A 21,458-nucleotide genomic window follows, 5' to 3' on the forward strand; every position below is an offset into this window, starting at 1 on the left:
CCTCGTTGGCATAATGGCACTTCAGTTCTACGCCGTGTTATTGGCATTTTCTTTTCAGGATTGCAACTCATTAGATTTAACAAGTGTTCATTGAGGAGTTGGGCGGAGGTTGTTTAAGCCAGCGAGCTTGCCTACTCTCAGTTAATGTACAGAAATCAATAAATTTCCCCAATGTATTCAGTTGCAGCATAGACTCGCATGTCATTACTGTCTGCAAGCAAATGGAGAAATAAACATAGGCTGCAGTAGCTTTATTAATACATTTAACGCTACCTCAAACATTGGCATGGTTAAGTTTGTTTGCTTATTTTTTTATTAAATTTTTTTTTTTTAAAGTACTTTCCGTAACAAATGGGAATAGGGAAATATACATTATGTGAATCCCCAATTTGAGATTCAAGATATATTAGTATTTCACAGTGTTTTTTTCTGTTTATTGCAAAATTTTGTGTTCCAATATCAAATCTATTCACATCAATGGGTAACAAATGGAGCCAACATTGCCTCATACATTTCTTATCACAGTCAGGAATTCATTCATGCGACTGCTGCAAATCCAAAAAACACAAGGCTGTGGTCATTATTCCAGTGGAGGTCACTGACAGGCGGCCCCCTGAATGTTAACACAGTCTGTGCTGCAGATGATACGGCGTGAACTGCTCCGGTCAGGTGTAACAAATGACATTCCCACATGGGTTTGCCGAAGTCACAGCACAGATGTGCCTCATGATTATAGTCCAGTTCACGGCGCACACATTCTTCATTGTAATGCTTACACAGGATTAAGCTTATTTGAAACCAATTTGCAGAATTAAATAGCAAATTTATTTACATTGTTTACTACACGTAATGTGAAATGTTTGGAACCACTGCTGTATGCTGCAGATAACCGGTCAGGGATCAATTATAAGACCCAGGTTTAAAAAAAAAGAAACATATAAATAATGCAAATAATGTAATAGGTGCCCTGGAGTTAAAACACACCTCTCAAGCCAAGTTTCGACACTAAAACAGCCCAGTTTACATTAACAAAGATTACAGTTCTGGTTAAAAAAACACAGTGAAGACTCAATCGAGTGCAGTGTCCTCATAAAAACTAAAGTAAATAAGGCTAAATGTTAAATAAGTCACATCATCAATTGAAGAGTGCACAACTACATATGAATCGGTTACAAATTCCGTTTGTCAAGGACAGTGTCTGAGTCTCTTGCATATTTCATTGAAAATATGCAAATGTTCATACATCTATTATGCAAGTTATTCTTGCCGACTAACTACCCCTCTCATTAAAAACCTTTGCAGGTACTGCATTATTTGTTACGACTACTTCGAGCAACGATAATCAGATGGAAACAACAGGGTGATACAATGTGTGATATATTTATATACATACATAAATGTGACATGTTTTTAAATGACATCCACTTGTTGTAAACCCGACACGGCTATGAATTGGGAAGGGGGGGTTTACTTGCTGCTGTAATGATGTCGTATCTATTTGTTGTTTTAATAACAACAAAAGATGAGTGACGGTTCAAATTGAATAACCTACGACAGACATTGCAGGATAATTAGATTGAGAGCGCTTTACTTTCAGCGCCAGACGCAGTTTTCTTAGATGGTGTTAAATTAGAACTTCATCAGAAACATGCTAACGGGTAACACAGCAATTTATTTTATTCTCTCCTCACATCCTTTCATTAGTGCTCTTACACACCGGCCCTCTTAACATCTATTCTTATCTCCTCCTCCAGTTGTGTGTTCATAAGGACACGCATCTAGGAGGGAGAGGGCCATTTCATTCCTTAAACGCCTCTTGCTGATTGTTATCACACAAATTATATGCAGTTTAATTAGCTCGAAAGCTAGCAAATCACGCAGCGGCACCGCAGGGAGGTAACGACAAACCTCATCTCTTTATCCTGCAGGTTTTTACAAGCCCTGCGTCTCTTCTCCATCCGTCCCAAATCCAAATAATTGGGTCCATGCATTTTCGTTGTATTTTCACCTTGTGCTGCAATGTGTGGTCAGGCTCTCCTGATAATCCCGATGAGGTAAAACTTAAAAGACCTCACGCTGTGGCCTATTTAGAGCAACCGCTCATGCAGAAACCGGAGACACCTCCTACCAAAGCCTTCTTTGTAGAAGTGGGGTCAAGGCATTCATGGTCGAATTATTTATTCTTAGTTGACATTAAACCCGCAATAACAATAAAAGAGTTAATACACTATTGGGGTTAGACAGTGTGTGATTTACACAACCAGCAGTTAAAGAGCAACAGTATCATTAGTATTTTCTGGCTACTTGTAGCTTGTCTTTTTTTTTTATCTCAACCAGCTCCTGAGGGAAATATCGGACTGTTTAGGAGCTGCCTGCTCCACTGTGCCCAGCATGAGCTCTAACTGTGTCGGCCTGCTGTTTGCTGCTGAGCAGAAAGGGTTTTTTTTATAACTTATTCCTCTAAAAACAGTTCCCTGTGGTGGTTGATAACGACGTCTACGAGCGTAAAGCGTCACACTGGCGTCACAGATAAACCGTGAGCTCGGTAAAGCCGTGAGGAGATGCAGACGCGGGTGATGATTCTCTGCAGGTTCATCTCACCGAGGGCCTCCTTGACAGTGTGAATGTTTCCATGTTACTACTTGATACATTATATCATAGAAATATTGGTTGTAGCTGCAATTTCAGCTGTGCACGGCAGAAAAACCAAATGATCGACACATAATCCTGCTCTTTATGTCAAGTTAAGTTTACACAGGTTATAAGTCTCTATTGAAATCGCTACACATCGCCCATTTGAAGATGGCGTAGATTTTTCCTTTTCCCCGCCTGGTTGTTAAACCAACTGAGTTCGGGTGAGTCATAAAGCGGAATTTATGGTGGCATAATGATCTTCAACATTGGTCAATTCCCTCTCACATGAGTAAGCTGTCTTTTGAATCCGAGAGTTCGTAGTGGAAGTTATTGGCGAAGTTGTAGCATTAAACGTTGAGCTGCCAGAGAATTAGTTAGACGCGGCGTCGTCGTCTGCAGTCAATCGTGAGGCGAACACACAAAATTCCTCCCATTAAATTCATCGTGACTGTCTGGTACGTTTGCACAGCAGAGGGAATGCGAGTTGGCAGGATATCACCAAGCAGCATTGAATCGGCAAAATAATTGCTCCGTGCAACTTGGTACATTAAAACCAAGATACGGGGACGTGTGCTGGGTTTGGACGTCATGTGATAAAACGACCCACCGACCCACCGTTCATCCCGACAATTTATTGCCAATGAATTTATGCCGGTGTGGCACTTATACTTCATCATTAAATATTACAATTTTACCCTCAATTTGATCTAGCAATACTTTCCTTTATGACACACGCACGTAATCATTCATGTACAGAAAGATACATTTACACAGAATCTCGAACTGAAGCAAATTAAATTTAGTACAATTGTGCTCTCATACAGAATCACAGACACACACACACACACACACAGCAGAACAGCCGAGACGACGCTGAGCTCAGGAATCTATTGTCTTTTAGGCTGTAGGAATAAATTAGATCATCCAGTGGCGGAAACGTTCACAGTCTGAGGAGAAAAGCACTTTAGTGACAGAGCGTGTTCATCCTTCTTCCATCAAGTCACGCTGAGCCGCTTCAGGAGAAACAAAAGGAGGTTTGGCTCGCGATGCGGCCGTGTCACGTTAACAAATCTTTTTTTCAAAGGTCAGGCAGCGAGAATCAAAGCCCACAACACGTCATACAGGTATTTAAGACTGACACACATTAACTGACGCACATTAACTGAAAAAGCTCAGTTTTTTTCAGACGTTTGACTTTCACTTTAAGTTAATTGGAGAATATTTACTGATTCCGAGGTGACATTTGACAGGAAATCTGTTGTGAATCCTCACCTCTTCGGGGAAGTATTTAGAATACAGTCTCACTCTGTGATGATATTCAGCGTGAGTAATATTTCAGTGCAGCGCTTTCTCAGTAACATTTTTGAATGTAATTACCAAGCAGATGTATCCGAACACACACCCTGAAACACAAAAACAGCCGTCTAAATTGGTTGACTGTTAATTTGAGAATACGGCGAACTGTGACTGTTGAGTATGTGTGAACTCCTAATGAATCATTTTCCTGAGTTACTTCCCCCTCTTTATGCAAATGTATGCACCTCAAGCAAGAGTTGATGCATCTCCCTCTAGTTTAATAATAATGTTTTTCACCGTTAGCTGCTGGCCAGGTAACCGCTGTTTCTTCTCAAGCCCACAAAGGATGAAAGATTACAGCAATTAGAAAACTCCAAGTACCGTAATCCTTGTGGTATTGGGATTGTTTCAAATACCCTAAACTGGGAGGCAATAAAGAGCAGCGTGTATTCATAAGTCCCAATTTCCATAAGAAGAAGGTTACGCAGCGGTTTTGAACTGAACCCGTGCTCGACAGCTGGGATGATCTTATTTCCTCCATCCTCCATCCTCTGACTGTCAAGCTGTTCAGTGTCCCCCCGAGGAGACCTGTTATGCTTCTTGTCACCGTCGGGGCAGATGAATTATTTGTCTCTTCCTTCCATTAGCGGGGTGGGGATAATGAGACATGGCAACCGAGAGTTCAACACAGTGGCGCAGACATCGACTTGAATCAGCACGATTGTTAATCATCACAGAGCACATTTCCGACCCCGCTGTCATTTTTCTGGCTCTCCTGATTTGTGTGGAGGGGAAGTCTGTAAATTACTTTTAAATGCCTCTTTAGGTCCATTATAAGTAAGTCAAGCAAACTGCGTCATATTTTTCTCATTCCAGATCCATACCGCTGCATATTACTTTGAATTGTGAGACATGCAGTGACAACTAGAAGCGATGCATATTCTTCCCATAATCGGCTTGTAAATGACAGACTTTGTCATCTGATGACGGGTCACTGCAACGCGTTGAGTAATATTTAGAGATGGTTACATCTCAATGTACTACATACATTTTCATACTAAAAACTATTTAGAAGAGAAGGTGAACCGGTCATAAACCATCGCTAAAATTTATTTTGCATTGCAGTTCATACACCTCCTTTTTTTACCAGAAATATATTTTGAAAAGCTACAGTTGAATTAGTTGCTACAGCGTCATAACTTACATTTGTGTCCTGTTTGGCTCGGCACTTGATCGCTAGGTGCGTCTGAATATTTCTATAATTTGAATGAGCTGCCTTTGAATATAATTTGTCTTTAATAACCTAATTTTTGTTTTTATACCATTTCAACCAAACTACTTAAAATTGCAAAAAAAAAAGTCTTGAATATACTTTTTGCCTTAAATGTTTTACGTCAAGACGACGACAAACTTTCATGCACACACACACACACGCACACACACACACACACTCACTCTTGCCCAATAAATCTTTTAGCACTGTCCCTCTGTGGGTTCACTCGGCTGGGTGTGGACGCTGGGAATTGAATCAGCCTACTTCACATGCCATTAACTGGAGAAGGTGAGAAGCAAATCCACCTGCCTAGTTGTTGTTAACACAATATGCACTCCAGTAGAAACACAATTTAGAAATTGGAGGATACATCTTGTGCAGATAAAGATTGATATTGCAGGCGTGTCTCCGCTGTTAGACGGTGATTGCCAATGTAGATTGTGACAATCGAATGTAGTCGCCGTAAAGTGTTGAATTGCATGAACTAAACCGTATTTGCATAAAGTCCGCGTCCTGTTTTCTCTGCTGCATTGTGTCCCCAATTTCCTCACGGAATTAAGGAATCTCAACATCTGCACCGCGTAAGAATTTGTCATCGGCCCAGAGAATGCATACATTGTTATTATATTCAGCACAGCATCCTGTCTGCCAAATATAGCTCACAACATAATTCCCAGCTTCCTCAAATAAGAGAGCAGTCTCCTGCATTTTGAGTCATCAAGGTTGCTTGAATTGCACTGCCATTGTTTTTTGACTCTGACTAACGTCCCCACAGTCATAATGCAATCTGTGGAGCCGTCTTGTATTCTGCATTTAAGGGTTGATCCTCATCAGACTTGACAGCGATTTGTTAATGTATGTAACACGTTCAGGGTTTTCTTCTCACTAAGGATTCTACTCGTAGAGGTCACAGCAGAGTTTGATGCTCCGGAGTCACTTGACTGAATTGAATTCATTGTGATGAAACGTGTTTGCCACCAATCTCACCGCTTGTCACTTTACAAGCCCATTAATACAACGTAGTCCTTCATTCTTGCACCAACCATGTTGCTTGTTTTGTTGTTTCATCAGATTGAAGCTACTTTTGACCTTTTAACCTCGGACTCAAGTGTTTGTCATGCTTAACTCAACCCCACCACTAGACAGGGGCGTTGCCATTGGATGTTTCTGCACGTTGATTAGCAGCTTTATTGGCCATGAATTTGCGTACATAGAATTCAACAATTTAGGTAAATGAAATAACGGCACAAAGAGGTCTGCTACCATCAATGTTTAAGATCTAGTAAGGTTTGCTTTGTTTATGTAAATTATATTTAAATAATTGTCACTTTCTCATCCATAACTTCAATGTGAGTGGTTCACTCAAAACACAAACCTAGAGCTGAACTTCCAGGAAACCTGTTTGCAAAACAATTATTCCTTTACTCTTCAGCATGCGGTATAAAGGCGTAATGAAAGTACAATGTCATGGTTTACTCGGCTAAAGAAAGCAATTTCCTACAATCACTTTCTTTCTGTTTCTGTTAGTGGTTTGAGAAGATCAGTGTTTCACGGGAGAAACTGAGCTCTGCAGTAATGTCGCAGTCTACAGTCAAGATAAAGTTTTCAGCTTGGATTTTTCCAATTTGTCCGAGCGCCAAGCTGTCCAACTGAACAATATGCAGCATTACATTCGACACGTTTTTAGCACAACCGCAACATTAGCAGATTTTCTCCCATCTCAGCCTCTAGCAAGGCCACCAAAAAGGACATTTTTCTCCTTTTCTTTAAAAATAAGCTTATTTTTTTTGTTGCTGACATGTTTAAGACAATGCTATTTGTAACGTGCAGTACTGTTGATATTCAGCAGCAATTATCGGTTAAACATTGAAACAACAGGCCAATCTTTAAACAGGTATGTGTAGACAGAGGAAGTATACATTAGTAATAAGCCGATTAAAGTTAAAATCTTCCAGAATTTAGTCCTCATTCAACTTGTTACTAGTAGATGTTACTCGGTTGGGGAAAGTACTGCAAAATAAACAGGTCTAATGTTGAGTTGTGGATGTTCTCCATACAACAGCAGGTCAAGTGGAAGGACTGAGGACAGATTGTGGTGATAACACACTTTGTTTACTTTGACTGCTTCACAATAGAAGCCACATATTCTATTTGATTAGCTGAATGTATCGGACTGTAGGATTATCCTGGATCACATGCTTCATTTCATGCTAATTCTTAAAGACGTTCCTGGGCTACAATATGCTGAATCTTTGTACTATTAAAATTCAATATTTTGTTTTATTAAATAAATTGCTGAAGGGGAACGTGAAGGGAATAATTGAGGATGAATGTGTTTTCTTTTCTAGACACAAATCTTCGTTCTGGACTTTAAACATCGTACTTTTACTGACGCACAACAGGGAACTGAAATAACAATTTACACATAGTTGTTCACAGTGAATTTTTATGTAATTTACTATTGACATGAAAGGCCACAACAGATAATTTTTCAATCAGAGAAAAAGAAAATACCTTTGTTATAACAATAACACTGCTCCACATACCTCCTTATCTCTCAAGTCTAACCTTTACAGGAAGCCGTTGGAGGATGAATGGCGCTCTATGTGGGCTCGCCTTCTTCGGTTCTTTGTGACGGAGGGGAACTATTGTGTCATGCATGTGAATAACTGCTACAGCATCAATAGCAAAGCAACTCTTCAACCCTGTGAAAAAATAGACAAATTTATTGTAATATAAAGTGGAATCAATTTGGCGAATAACATTTACCGTTAACAATCTTCAGTACAATTAGAAAGAACACTTTATATACTCTGATCATTCATCTTCACAGCATCAAATGCAAAAGGGATTCGGAGGGATTTAGTCATCAGAAACAGTTACTAGTTACTGTTATACAACCAAAGGACACACACAGAGACCACGTTTAACCACATTATCACCATGGTGAGAAATCTTAAGCCTTAAAGTATTTGAGGTTCTGGACAAAGTCTCTTTTTTCCGATTTGGGAGAATGAAATGCGATCTTTCACTGCCACATGGGCACCAAAGTCGCACAGCGTGTGGCCACAACCTGTGAACCGAAGCTTCCGTTGAACCAGCGACCGGTTTGAAAACCAAGTGAGGAACATAAAGTGCTGGGGAAGTGCTGCAAAAGTCAGATTCTGAAAAGCTTCAAGAAGACACAAGAACATTAGAACTAATAATCACAGACTGATTATTAACTGGTGTGACTGAGAGAAAAAAAATATCAAAGGCTGCGTGTGAAAGTGAATTTTAGCAGTGCATTAAACATCAAAATACTTTTCTTGTGACCTCCCCGTTCTGTTTTGTTGCCTCTGTGAGATTTATACCGTTATCTGAAACATGAATGAATGATAAGCTAAACGGAGGCGAACGCAACCTCTGCACCACGGAGAGAAAACGCCTGTCCGGGTGCTTAAGCTGAAAAATTGCACTTTGCTTTGCCCTCTAACACAGCGAGGCTTGTTCCCTCATGACTGGAAGAAAAGACACAACTAACCACATCCACGGAGACAAAGAAAAAAATCCCCTTTTGACCTTTTGGAAATGGCATCCGAGAGTAAATACTTAATAAATGGCTGCACAAGGGCTTTTTGATGAATGCCACAATCCAAGACGTGAGGTGATTTTATTTTCTCACATCTAGTGGGAGCCAAATGGAGCTGTGCATAATGCACTTTGTCGTCTTTCAAATTGCTGACCTTGACAGTGAAAATATAATCTCCCACCTGCCTCTAAAACCTGGGACGAAAGCGTTCAGCGCGTTTGACATTTGTGCTCTCTAACCATTTAATCGTAGACACCTTGTCGACTCACAGATGATGAGCAACGTCTCTGGTTTTGTATACTTAAGGTTTTCACTGAGTGTGGCAGATTGTGGTTTTATGGGAAATCAAATAAGGACAAATCATTTCAAGAGGGTGTAATTTACAGTTAAAGGACACACGATTTAATATCATCGAATAGGATGTTGCCTCTTTATCACTGAGTTATCGCAGTTCAATAGATAAAGCTACCTAAAAGAAGAAACGCAACAAAAGATTACTTTATTAAATGTCTTGAAAACATTATGCATGTATTACATGGTGGTGGTTCATTTTTAGTCCAACCGGTTTACTCATCTCCTGGTTGGAGCCAATAGATGACCTAAAAGGTCACAAAATCATCACAATCGCAGAGAAAGTCTATGTAGCAAGACATATTTTATGTATGTGAGCTGATCCTCAGCTCAAACCACCACTTGTGCCTTGGTAGCCTCACGGAACCGTCACCATGGTGTTGACAACCATGGCAACACACAATAAAAAGATAATAATTGACGCTCAACTTGCAATATCCTTTTCCCGCTGAATCTTTTTGACCTCTGTGTCTTTTCTCGTATCAACGTGAAGGTCAAACTTACTGTAGGAAACTTGCCCACACAAGAAAGATTATTTGATTTAATTTTGCAGCTACTGTTTATGAAAGATTTCTCCATATTTTTTAGTCAGCCCTGGGACTTGTAGCAGGTTTCATTCCATTTCCGTCTTGTTTTGCGTGTGTGGTGACATCACTGTTTGTGTTCGGGTGACACATGGTGGTTATTAGCTTCAATTTGGGCCGCATCTGTTGTGCCAAAGGGTGCTTCAGTTCCTCTAGATTTCTTTTTCCACTCGTTTGCTGCCAAAGACGCAAAATGCCCCGCTTTCCCTGTCCGTCCCAACAGTTTCCCTGAGAAAAACCGAGTGGTCGTTTGGCGTCTCCGGGGAACAGCAGTAAATAACAAAAAACAGCAGGTTTAATCAGCATGTGTTTTTTCAGAGCCATGCCCACTGCCGACCCATAAGAAACTTTCCTGTGCCTCTTGTTGCAACGAGGCCCATTTTCTTCCGTGTCTTTTGTCTTCCATTGTGCTAGCGTGTCCTTCTTCTTCTCTCTTATTAAAGATGTAATGGCTGTGATCTGGGGAATTTTGTTTTATTAATTAATAAAGAGCCAACAGGCTGTTCCAGCATCTTCAGAAATACTGTATGCAGCGGCACATGTGAACTTCACATTTGAAGCTAGAAAGTCAGGCTGGCACACGACCAGCGTGCTGTTATGTTTTGAAGCAGCCTCCATATTAATCTTAAGATAAGTGACCATTGCTTTTGTGTGTGCACTTCACTCCAGTAAAGGAGCTTTGCTTATGCTCCCTGCTCCTCTTTGTATGAGAAAATGAAACGCTGTGCATGTTTAATGTATTTCATATTCTCTGAAAATTGGCTTTTCAATATATAAATGATTAAATCCAGGGCATCCATCAATAATTAAAAGAAGCATTAGACGAACAACACACAGACACAAAAACACTGAGATCAAGAGAGAGATGACTTTAAAAAGCGAGGGACACAATTAACGAAACGGAGAAGGAGCAGCTTCCAGGGAGAGAGAAAAACACTGTTATGTGAATTGAATTTGCCTTGTTATTTTACAACGTGCCAACACGGAGCAGAGCTACTGAATTGGGCCTTTTTAATAAGAGCTTATGTATTCTTTCACCTGTTCAATAAACCCTGTGTGTGTGATTATCTGAGCAGGTGGTAGCTCACAGTCTAGGTGAGGTAGGGACGGTAAAATGACATGAATTTGGAATCGTGGGTTTAATTTGTTGAACTCGCTTCAGCGGTTGTTTTATCCATTTTTTATCTTTTGGACAGACTTCTTTAGTTCTCGCTCTGCTTATCGCTTCCTCCACACTTTACCAGTAAAACATCTACTGCACTTTACAAAGGTGCACGACATCCACCCAATACTCTGTCTCACAGAGAAACACATACTTGTTTGTTTTCTTCTCAGTGAGAAGCTCTTTTATTGCTAAAGAGATTTTTCTACGTACAAAAAGAAATTGCCTACACACATATACGGTTACACATTTAGAAACAAGTACTAGAAATGTTGAGGGTGTAATAATATAACAGAACAAATGGGAATGAAATAAGAAAAGAACAAATACACAATTACTATCCTGCCCTCAGTTACATGACCCATTTTCAGCTGTAACACGCTCTCTTATGGGACAGCAGCGTTTTCACTGCCGTTCAATGATTTTCACACCTTCTCTGCGGGCTGATAAAATGATATTAGCTCAGACCGATGAAACTGTTTCAAAACTACCTTCAACCAACTCAAAAATGTTATTGTGCCCTCTGAAAATGTTGACATTTTGAGAAGCTAAAGTCTCACAGACCAGCAGCTCCGTTGTTAATGCGCCTCTCACAGCATATTCGCTCTACAATACATCATCCCACTTTCGATATTCCATTCCACTGCCGGACAGGCAGTAAAAACCCATTGATGTGTCGAGCTATTGTCAGTCTTCATCAACCGCATCTTACCAGTGGAGTCAATGATCTGTGAGAGTTTGGGCTGATGGGCTATTGATCCGCACGTTTGTGCGTTAACGCGGAAGGTCTCTGGCGTGACACGTTTGGTTTTTGTGTAATTTTTCTCATTGCCGAGGTAATTAAAAAGGACGGATGGTTCTGCTTGAGTGGCAACCAGAGAGACAATTAGAGAGACTGGAGCGAAGGCAACATGCAGGAGCAGCCGTAGCGAGTCCTTCAATCAATGACCCCCACACAATGATTGCAACTTGTTGAAACACACTGTACTCAATCTGACATCCGACCGGCGGCTTCATTGTTTTGTTACGTTGAAGTTATTTTCTCTTTCAGAGACATTAACAGTCAGAGTTAGAGACTCGGCGATTTGACCGTGGAATATCTTTTAAAAGCCGGTCTGCTTTAAAGTTCAGTGGGATTTTTCCGTGCGGGGGGGGGGATCAAGTAAACATGGCCTGGAAAAGTCAGCGCTTTGTGTCACCTCCAGGCCGCCGCGCCTCGTACAGCACGAGCAGCTTCAGCAGAAAGAAGTGCTGCGACAATGAGTGATATGTTGAAATACAATCCATCAGCTCAAAGGAGGCACTTTGTGCTGTGGGGACATTCCGTTACAGTTACTGCTGCCTGCTACAGATTTGATTTAGTTCATCCTGTAAAAGTAGAGCATTGCTCTGCAACTAAATCGTTGTTTACATTTACGGACAGAAGAATGACGTGTTTGGGCTGGAGGCGGATTTCTTCATCGCTCATCTTCTGCCTCAGCAAACACGGATAGAACTATCAGACAAGCCTAAAGACAGCAGTATCAGTTTCAAGACGGTGCCTCTTTGAGTTGGTTTTGTCTTCCATTTAATGTGAGTTGAACACCCGACAAGAGCAAATAGAAGGTAAAAAATGGATTTGCCTCTTCAATGATTTATTAATGTATTCATTTAGATCCTCATTAGCCTACACCAATGTGGCTGCTACTCTACACAGGTAACTACTACATATACTGACAATTTCAGTAAATAAAAATTAAAGCAATTTGCTTATAACAAGACACATTTTGATCCATCTATTTAACTCATGGAATTACTGCAAAACAGGGCAGCCCAGACAACACAAGGTACAGCCTAGGTTTATATATATATATATATTTGTGTGTATAAGTATATACAGTTTAGAGGCGGCTTATAGAAGTCTGTGTGTTTGTAAATGATGTAACTGCCGCGATTGCTCGATTGCTTCAGATTGGGGAAGCCACCTCAATCTGAACAAACAAAGAAAACCCTCACAGAAAGAAATGATGTCAATACAGGGTTTAACTGTCAGCTGTAACCTTTTCCATTAATTTAGTTTGCAGCTTTCACTCAAAATAACAACAGTGTTGATTTTTGGCACAAGCTCTCCCTACTTCTGGTTAGTTATTCTACCTCTTGTTGTTGGGAGCTTCTTTCTAGAAATTGAAAGCTATTGGTGAAATCATTTCTCACATTGACGTCCCGGAGCCCATTTGCACATGAAGCGCACTCATTAAGCACCAGATGGATTTTGTCTCCTAGGAGGACAATAATTAAGTTGAAATCAATACGAGAATTACAGAGGTGAAACTGGAAACTACAGTACATTGACTGTGAAGTGTTCCCGCTGCAAAAATCCTTATCTCAACTCTTTGACAACCGTGTAGGGAAATTGACTTCACCCTCAGAAGGGCATTATGTCAAATAAAACTCTGCACCTTAAATGTGGCAATTACAGCCAATTGTTGGCGAGAGCCGGAGTCTTCAATTCTGGACCTTCAGAGACGTACTGACGCTGCAAAAATAGCTGCAAAAATGTGTACAATTGGAATAATTTAGAAGATGTAACTTCAATTAAAACAGCATCCTTTTATCAAGTAACTTCATTGTATCTGGATTTTGATGAAAATATTACTTATATTTACTCATAATATTACGTACTTTTACGTACGTTTATGGTTTAACCAATAACTTTGACCAGAGACTTTCAAAAGTAGACGACTCGTGTTGTTTTCCTCACGTGTATCAGACGATGGGAAATAATCTGTTGCTCATTTTTTCCATATTTAAAGCGAATAACAGTGATATATTGGATAATTAAATTAAAGTGAAAAAGACCAAAAATAATTTCCCCATGTGTCACCACTTTGTCGTGCCGTATCCAGATAAACTGAATTAAAACTGCTCAAATGACCAGTTTTATCAACCTGCTGCAAACGTTGCGCGTTAATCAGCCCAGCAGTTCTTGCAGTGGAAAACTGGAGCGCCGGTATGCCAAACAAAGTTTTCCACGAGCAACATAATAAAACTACACCACTGCAGAAAGCTTTGGCTCACAGCACTCGTTGCAGCTGTCAGCCATGACGTGTGGGCCGCGCGGTGAGAAGTTGAGTGCGTCATCCTTGACAAGTAAAGGCAGCACTGATTGGGATTCAGCGGTCGCAAACATCCAAATCCCCTTAGAGCCCCTCCGAATGGATTCACCGTCAAGGTCCGGTGGTGACAACAAGACTAATTACTCCATTATGGGAATCCTCCCTCTCTTTCAACTCAAGATAGAAGTCCTGGATTGCCTGAGAGCCGGCTGTGTGATTATGATGCGGCCGCATGAGGCTCAGCCATACATGCAGATTAATACATGGTCCAATGAATCCAAACAACCAGCTGCTTATCACTCCGTTCCATCAAAATGACCCCTTGGACAACTTTGTCTAGACTCCGGTGTGTCTGTGAAACTGCCAATTACATTTGGTGAAGTGTTCAACAGACTTTAAAACAGTTTGATGTGTTCTTTTACGTGTACGGTTGGTTCTTCTGCATCTTTTGTTTCGTCCCCAAAAATATATTCTGCATCAGCTGACCTGAGATATTTTTAAATATACAACAGACATTCAATGTGCTTTGATGCCTTTTAGGAAACTTCTAAATGAGTAAAATTAATATGTCCAGAAATATCTGACTGCTTGGTGTATAATTGAGGTTAGTATATAGGAACATTCATGCAAACATCTGTCAACTAGATTTTATGGAGATGTTCCAACCTCATCAAAGCCCGCAAATAAATAACAAACAATTGCAATCTTGGACTTTCATAACCAATGAATTTCGGCCTGCTCTTCCCATGAAACAGCACACAAATCACATCTGAATAAATGGACCATTTGAGATCCTTTAAACTTCAGCCGAAAGAGCTGTCAGAATATTATCAAATGACCTTCTGCGCCGGCCTCACAGTTTCACTCCGAGACTCTGAAATCTTTGTCAACGATACATTTCTTCTATCAATAGATTTCTCCTCCAACGTTTTTTTCTCGTCACATTTTCCAAAACCGGTTACGCATTGCTCGGCGTCGGCCGTCAGCAGGCGTGAAGTGAAGACTGACATTTGAGAGTAAATAGACAGCCGCCGTCCGCGCGAGAGACAAATGTGACGAGCAGCGAGGCAGAGAGAGCGAAGCTGGCCCGTGATTGATACAGGTGCCACCGCCGGAGGTCACAGCCATGCCTCAAAAAGCAGGGCCATCGATTATCCTGCCCTTTAAACAAACACAGGGACATCTTGGCCCCCTCTGAAATAACTCCTCACACCACCGTACAGCTCAATGCTCAGATTATATGTGTATATATATATATATATATATATATATATATATATATATATATATATATATATATATATATATCTGTATCTAGACATGTCAGTGTTTATGCGTTGCCTCTGCTGCGCGCTCTCAATGCAGCACCAAAACACAATTTTTGCTCACTTTGGGAGTAAGACGCAACTCTATTTTTAGTTTTAATGTCTTTCTTTTATCTCCATTCGCCTCGTTTCTTTTCGCTGATAGAACTCTGTCGAGAGTTGCCGGTGTGTCGCCGAACTCTATCTCCCTCCTGCTAAGGCAGCTTTTCAGAGGCCCTCATCAATGAGAGAGGACTGTGAGGAAACCAGCATGAGAGGGAGCGGCGGCCTCCTTCTCCTCCCTCTCCTCCCTCTCCTCCATCTCCCACTTCAACACCAACCGCCCAATCAGAAGTGAGTGAAACCAAACCCCCAAAAAACTCTCCACGTGCTGCTAATCTCTCGGTGGGCTGATAAAGTGAAACGAGGCCTATATTTCGTTGTGTTGTGGTCCAGAAGAGGCCGCGTGCAGAGGGCCGTGCACACGTTGGGATGGAGATTACCTCGTTAGGCGGCGTGGAGCAGTTGGTGGGCTGCGGAGAAGGTCAGGCTTTGAGCGCGAGGGGTCTCTGCCACTTTAAACGTCCGGCTTCACAATATGCAGATGGTTCTGTTTTACGTCCTCGTCGCCCCGCCGTGCAGCCGGCAATGTGTTGGAGTCTGATAGTCTCCCAATCATTTTTTTTTTTAGTATCGCCTGACCGCCACTCCAAACAATCTCATTTCAGAAATATGCCTTTGTGGTTGCCAGTTTAAAGTGTTCCTCATGAAACGGGTTTGTTAATCACTAAAGCTATGGTTTATTTTTTTATTTTTTTATTGGATGGTTTGTTCGTGTAAGTTATTAACACAACAGTACTGACTTGAAATAGCTGGGTTTGTGTTGAACGTTTTCAGACGCAACATTTCTTTCTCCGTTTTTTGTAGATACTAGTTTGGCCAGAATCAGTTTGTGACAAGCCCTTGAGTATCAATGTGTCATTTTATCAAATCTGCAAATATAAATAATAAGAAATGAATGGAGCAAATCATTCTTATTATCAATTGTCAATTAATATTTGTTTAACAGAAGGAGCTGCCATATTCTCTTACCAGTATGAAAGATTACTGAATTTCCTCTGTGTTACATAATACACAGTTGAATTTGAATTTGTTCTGGGCTCTTCTGCTCACTCTTATCACACTTTAAAACCAAAACAACTGGATGTAACCGAGCGGTGTTTCTGAGTGTGCTGTAGAAAATCGAAGCGAGTTATGTAAGACCCTCGTGTCTGCAGTGAGTGGAAAGGTCACCGGTGAGAGACCCATAAATCGTTCTGACACTCAAACACTCAGGCACATGTTTCTAATCAGCTCGGGTTCAAATAATATCATGGTCGAAGAATTCCGCGTCACAGTAATTAGCCGCTATCAAAAACTGAGTTTAGGGTGGGTAGACTGTGGGTTTAAAACCGCTGAGAACTCCCGGCATGAAGAATAATTACCTACATTCACGGTGAGTGGCTCAGGCAGGTGGAACGCCTGCCGCTTTTCTGCTCAAACGTTTCTATACAGGCCGATCAAACAAAAAAAAAGAAACCTGGAGATGTGCAAGTACACACCTCAAGCTCCACCAGCTGGATCCCAACTTTTACAGACGCTTAAGCAAACGACAACAACGGCGGCCAAAAGCCGTGACAAGTTAGTTCATTTGTATCCCTTCCGGCCGACTGCGCGGCGAGCAATTATTCCACTACATGTATCTCAGCGAGGACTGTTTGGAAACCCATTCTGCACCGCGGGGATCAGCTTGGCAGCAGTGGGCTGACAGTCTCTTCCACAATGGACTCCCTCTTTTCAAATAACTCCAGCTTGTAATTTGCGCGTGCACCCCTCACGTAGCCATAAAAGGAAAGCCTTAAATCCTGGTGCTGAAACAAGGGTTCAGCGCCAAAGGAGATTTTGGTTTTTCGTGGGGGTTTGCTTTTATTGTGAGATGGAGGAAATGAGTATTTTTTCAAAGGGAGACTACACGTCCTGTATGTGCGAGTCTCTGAGGTTAATTATTACAGTACAGACAGTAATTTGCTCATTGTGTTGGTACTTATCTCCCCTCACAGCTGGTGTGTTTTACCGAGTGGACGGCCATTAATCAAACCTTTCTCTTGCAGGAAGTTGGACTATCCATCACCTCTCTCTCTCTCTCTCTCCTTTCCCCCTGGGCTGCCACTGCTGTCCCACCAGTCACTAAACCTTTTCATTTTGCATGCCCAACTGCAACCTTGAATATCATTCATGCATTTTTCTATTGCAATGGGTCGAGTGAATCGTGGCAAATTGGAGCGTTTTGCAGAAAGTGGGTGTGGTCAAAGTGGGCCGTGCGCTGGCTTTCATGGGATTTTTCACAGGCTGCACTATTGATCCTTAACCTATTAAACTTCTATACTCTGTTTGTCAGACTCCTCAAGGGCCCGTGAATTAAAACCAGACAGAAACACAGTTGGTGTTAAGTAGAGCCATGTTATCGATTACCATGTTGTCCTGCATCCTTTTCTTTTGCACACAGCTGTGTGTCACTATTCTAACGGGAAAAGCACTGCAGTTGAAGTAAATTAAACCAAACACCTTCTGCAGGTGTTGCAAATTAAAAGCCTATCTGAAACAGACAGATTGTGGCTTCTGAGCTAATGTGGAAAGTTTTATTGCGAGAGGCGCTGGTGTAAAAAATGTTCAACGAGCAACCAGAAATAAGTAGAGACAATGCAGAGTGATGAGTAATATTACACTGAGGTTTAACAGAAAATCTCTTACTGAATTAGGTTGTAAAAATGTACTAATAAAAGAGGGAAATAAAAGCTTACGTATTCTTGCTCTTGTGTATATGATTCTATTCCTGCACATGCATTTTCAGGCCGTTTTACTTCCATCTACTTGATGGAGGACGCCACTAGCCTGTCCTCACTATCAGCTCCACTTATCTAAAGCAGATCTGTAAACCAGTGGGTGATCTGCCAGCTTGTTCCTCCAAAGAACCTTCCAAGGGTTTTGTCTGGGATGCAGCGCACAGGCAGAATCACAAACACACACAGACACACACACACACACACACAAACCAAGAAACCTCATTAGGTTTATGAGCTGTAACCCTACTGCATCATAAATAATCTCCTCAAAACAATGCAAAGGCGAGCCTCGTAGGCGTTAAAAAAAAGAATGCAAAAGCAGAAATCAAACCACATTTTGTGGACATGTTGTATGGAGACGATGTCAGGAACAGAGGCGGTAAACTGAGGGAGAGATTTTCTGCTGCCTGACTCTGTTCTTGCCTCAAACCAAAGTGCACTTATTCTATTTTTTTGCGTGAGCAGAAGCATAAAGGCTCACGCTGAGTAAAACAATGATTCAAGGTTGAGGGTGATAAATGAGCGCGTCTGCTCTGGAAGCAGAAGGTCATGTGCATCAGCTCCCATTGTGTGTCTGCCATCTAGCACGCAGCAAGGGTGCACCGTTGGAATGCCACGACATCGCTTTTTCTCCCCTCAGCGATCACCACACGCCAACTTCATTGTTTTATGCATCAAGCACGAGGTCCGCTTAGGATGGGGTTGAGACACTGGCAATTTAGCTTAACTTGTTCAAAAGATGTTGGATCATTATATATCTTTTAAGGCTTATAGTGCGAAAGCAGGACTGAGTGTGTGGCTTAAGGAGAAGAGCTCGCTGGTGGAGAATCTTTGAGAAGGTACTTTTGCTGCAAGGATCAAACCAAATATTCCTTTGTGGAGAAAAGAACTGGCCATTTTTTTTTAAATAGAATTCTAAAGTTTTGTGAACAATTACCATTCAAAATGAATTGTATTGATATATGCATAAATAAACGTTCCTCTCTTTGCAAAACCTGCATTTTCTGACTGAGATGTATTGTCTGCTACAATTGAGTTGCAATTGAATAATTGAAAAGTCATTTAACAGGAACAACATAATTACTTTATTTATTTAGTGAAACAACATCCCAAAATACCAAATATTCACATGCACCAGATTGTCAAATGTTTAAATGCAATGATTGAGCAAATATTTGCAGGTTTATTTCTGTTGAATAAAAGATGAATAAAACAAAGACGTATGTGTCACTTTGGCATATTTGACTTCTTACAAAGTTATTCAATTATTAATCAAAGATAACTGCAGAAATGATTTAGTTATGGAGTCATGAAGATATTGGAAAAAGAAAGAAGTTCACACATAGACGTCGTAAGTGGTTTATTGTCATTTCTTCTGTTTTTTTCCATCTATTATCTGCTCTGTATTTTCATATACACTTCAGCTCTTCCTGCACGTCATTTCTCTTGTTGAACAGCTCTCTTGCTTTGACAAGTGCTTTACCCCTTCCAGCTTTCCTTCCACAAACAGGTCAGGAGAAGATCAATAATGTGTGTGGATGGGCTCTTATCGCAGTCCAAAGGAGGCCTTATCAGCCGCGCGTAAATGGTGTTTTACGAAAATTCCTTGAAAACATAATCCTTCAGGAGATGGAAGACAAAGAAAACTGCCCCTAAAATATTAAGTGTGGCGATGCGAACACGTTTCCCCTTATCTCTTCGCTGCATACCTCAACAACTGACAAGTTCATAGAAACGGCAACAAAAAAAACCATCACCGCGCTAAAGAACTGAATGGTTTGTTGGCGCGGAGGTACATGCACTTGACTGGAAAGCAGCTGGAGGAACCTGCTGATAAGCGCCGCGTATTTCCTGTTGGAGTCCAGGCTCTGCAGGTAGTACACAGCAAGGTAATGTGGAAGAGCAGAGAGGCCCATTTTATTGATGGAACTGGCAGTCATCGGCCCGGAATCCATCAGAAGTTACTTTCAATAAACAGTCAAGGACCTGTGTTGAGCTTTTGGCAGCAGATGCAGCAGTTACATTGGCTACATTAACGCCCGGTCTAAACCCTTTAGCTGTGTTGCATGCTGTACAAAATTGCTGCAGAAAAATTCAATCAATAAGCAAAAATTGTTTTTTTTGGCATAAATTACATTACATTACATGACATTTAGCGGACGCTTTTATCCAAAGCGACGTACAATAAGTGCATTCAACCATAGGGTACAAACTCAGGAGAACAATAAATGTGCTTGCCTCTGTCGACGCTGGATGATAATTATCTTTCCAACATTTTAACTGAGGTACAACTGTCCAGACAGTTATGCTGTACTAGGATTCTACGGAATCTGCAGCGTTTTCATTTCAAGGACATAAGAATAAGCTGCAATACGTCAGTAGGTACTAACAGTGGCAACGTTTTCTTTGCCACTGTTAGTACAGAATGCATTTGCTGAAAGCATTTTTTTTTACTTCAGGATAGCAGTCAGATATAACTTCTCTCCGTTTTATAGAGTAGAGTTTTTTGATTTCCAAAGAAAACATTTTCTATCCAATCTGGTTCAGTGTCTGTCTCACATATCTTCACATTAAAACACTGTGAGCAAAGTGACAAGAAGAAATCACCAGGGTAACACTTTATTTTGACTTTCTAATAATGGTTTATAAATGAATTCGCTTGAATTAATTAGCTTGAAAAATAGCTTGAAAAAGATATTGAGTTTAATGGAAACAAAGTAAAGTGGACAATCAATCATTTGAGACTAAAGCTAATTTTGCCAAACTCACACTATTTCCACAATCAAACATGTCTAAATTGTTTTTTCCACACATGTATGAAGTGTATTTAAACTCCATCCCACCCCTAAAGGACATTTTATCAGTCATTATCATACATAATTGTTCATGATTGCCTTTCATTTTGTGTTATCAATCATTCATTATCTGTTAAACACCACTTAAGAATACATAATGATAAGAGGAGAAGCAACAGTAATAGTTGAGCGCCTCTTGTCTCTGGACGCTAAATATGAAGCTGCCACTAGCAGACGTTAGTTCACCTCACAGAAGGACTAGAAAGATGGGGGAGAAAGTAAGAATTAATATATACACCTATTGGCACCTGAAAGCTCCCTAATTAACACATGATGAAATTAGCTCATTTTGTGCAATACCAAAGTGTGAAAATAAATCATTTTCTGATATACAGCAGTTATTGCTGGCGTTATGTTCTCGCTGGCTGCCTAGCAACTGATCCCGGCCACGAATATGACTCCCCGCCAACTCTGTAAATTGCTGTTTTTATTTTAAACATTTTGAAAAAGA

This window comes from Gasterosteus aculeatus, chromosome 4 (assembly GCF_964276395.1).
Source record: "Gasterosteus aculeatus chromosome 4, fGasAcu3.hap1.1, whole genome shotgun sequence".
NCBI lineage: Eukaryota > Metazoa > Chordata > Actinopteri > Perciformes > Gasterosteidae > Gasterosteus > Gasterosteus aculeatus.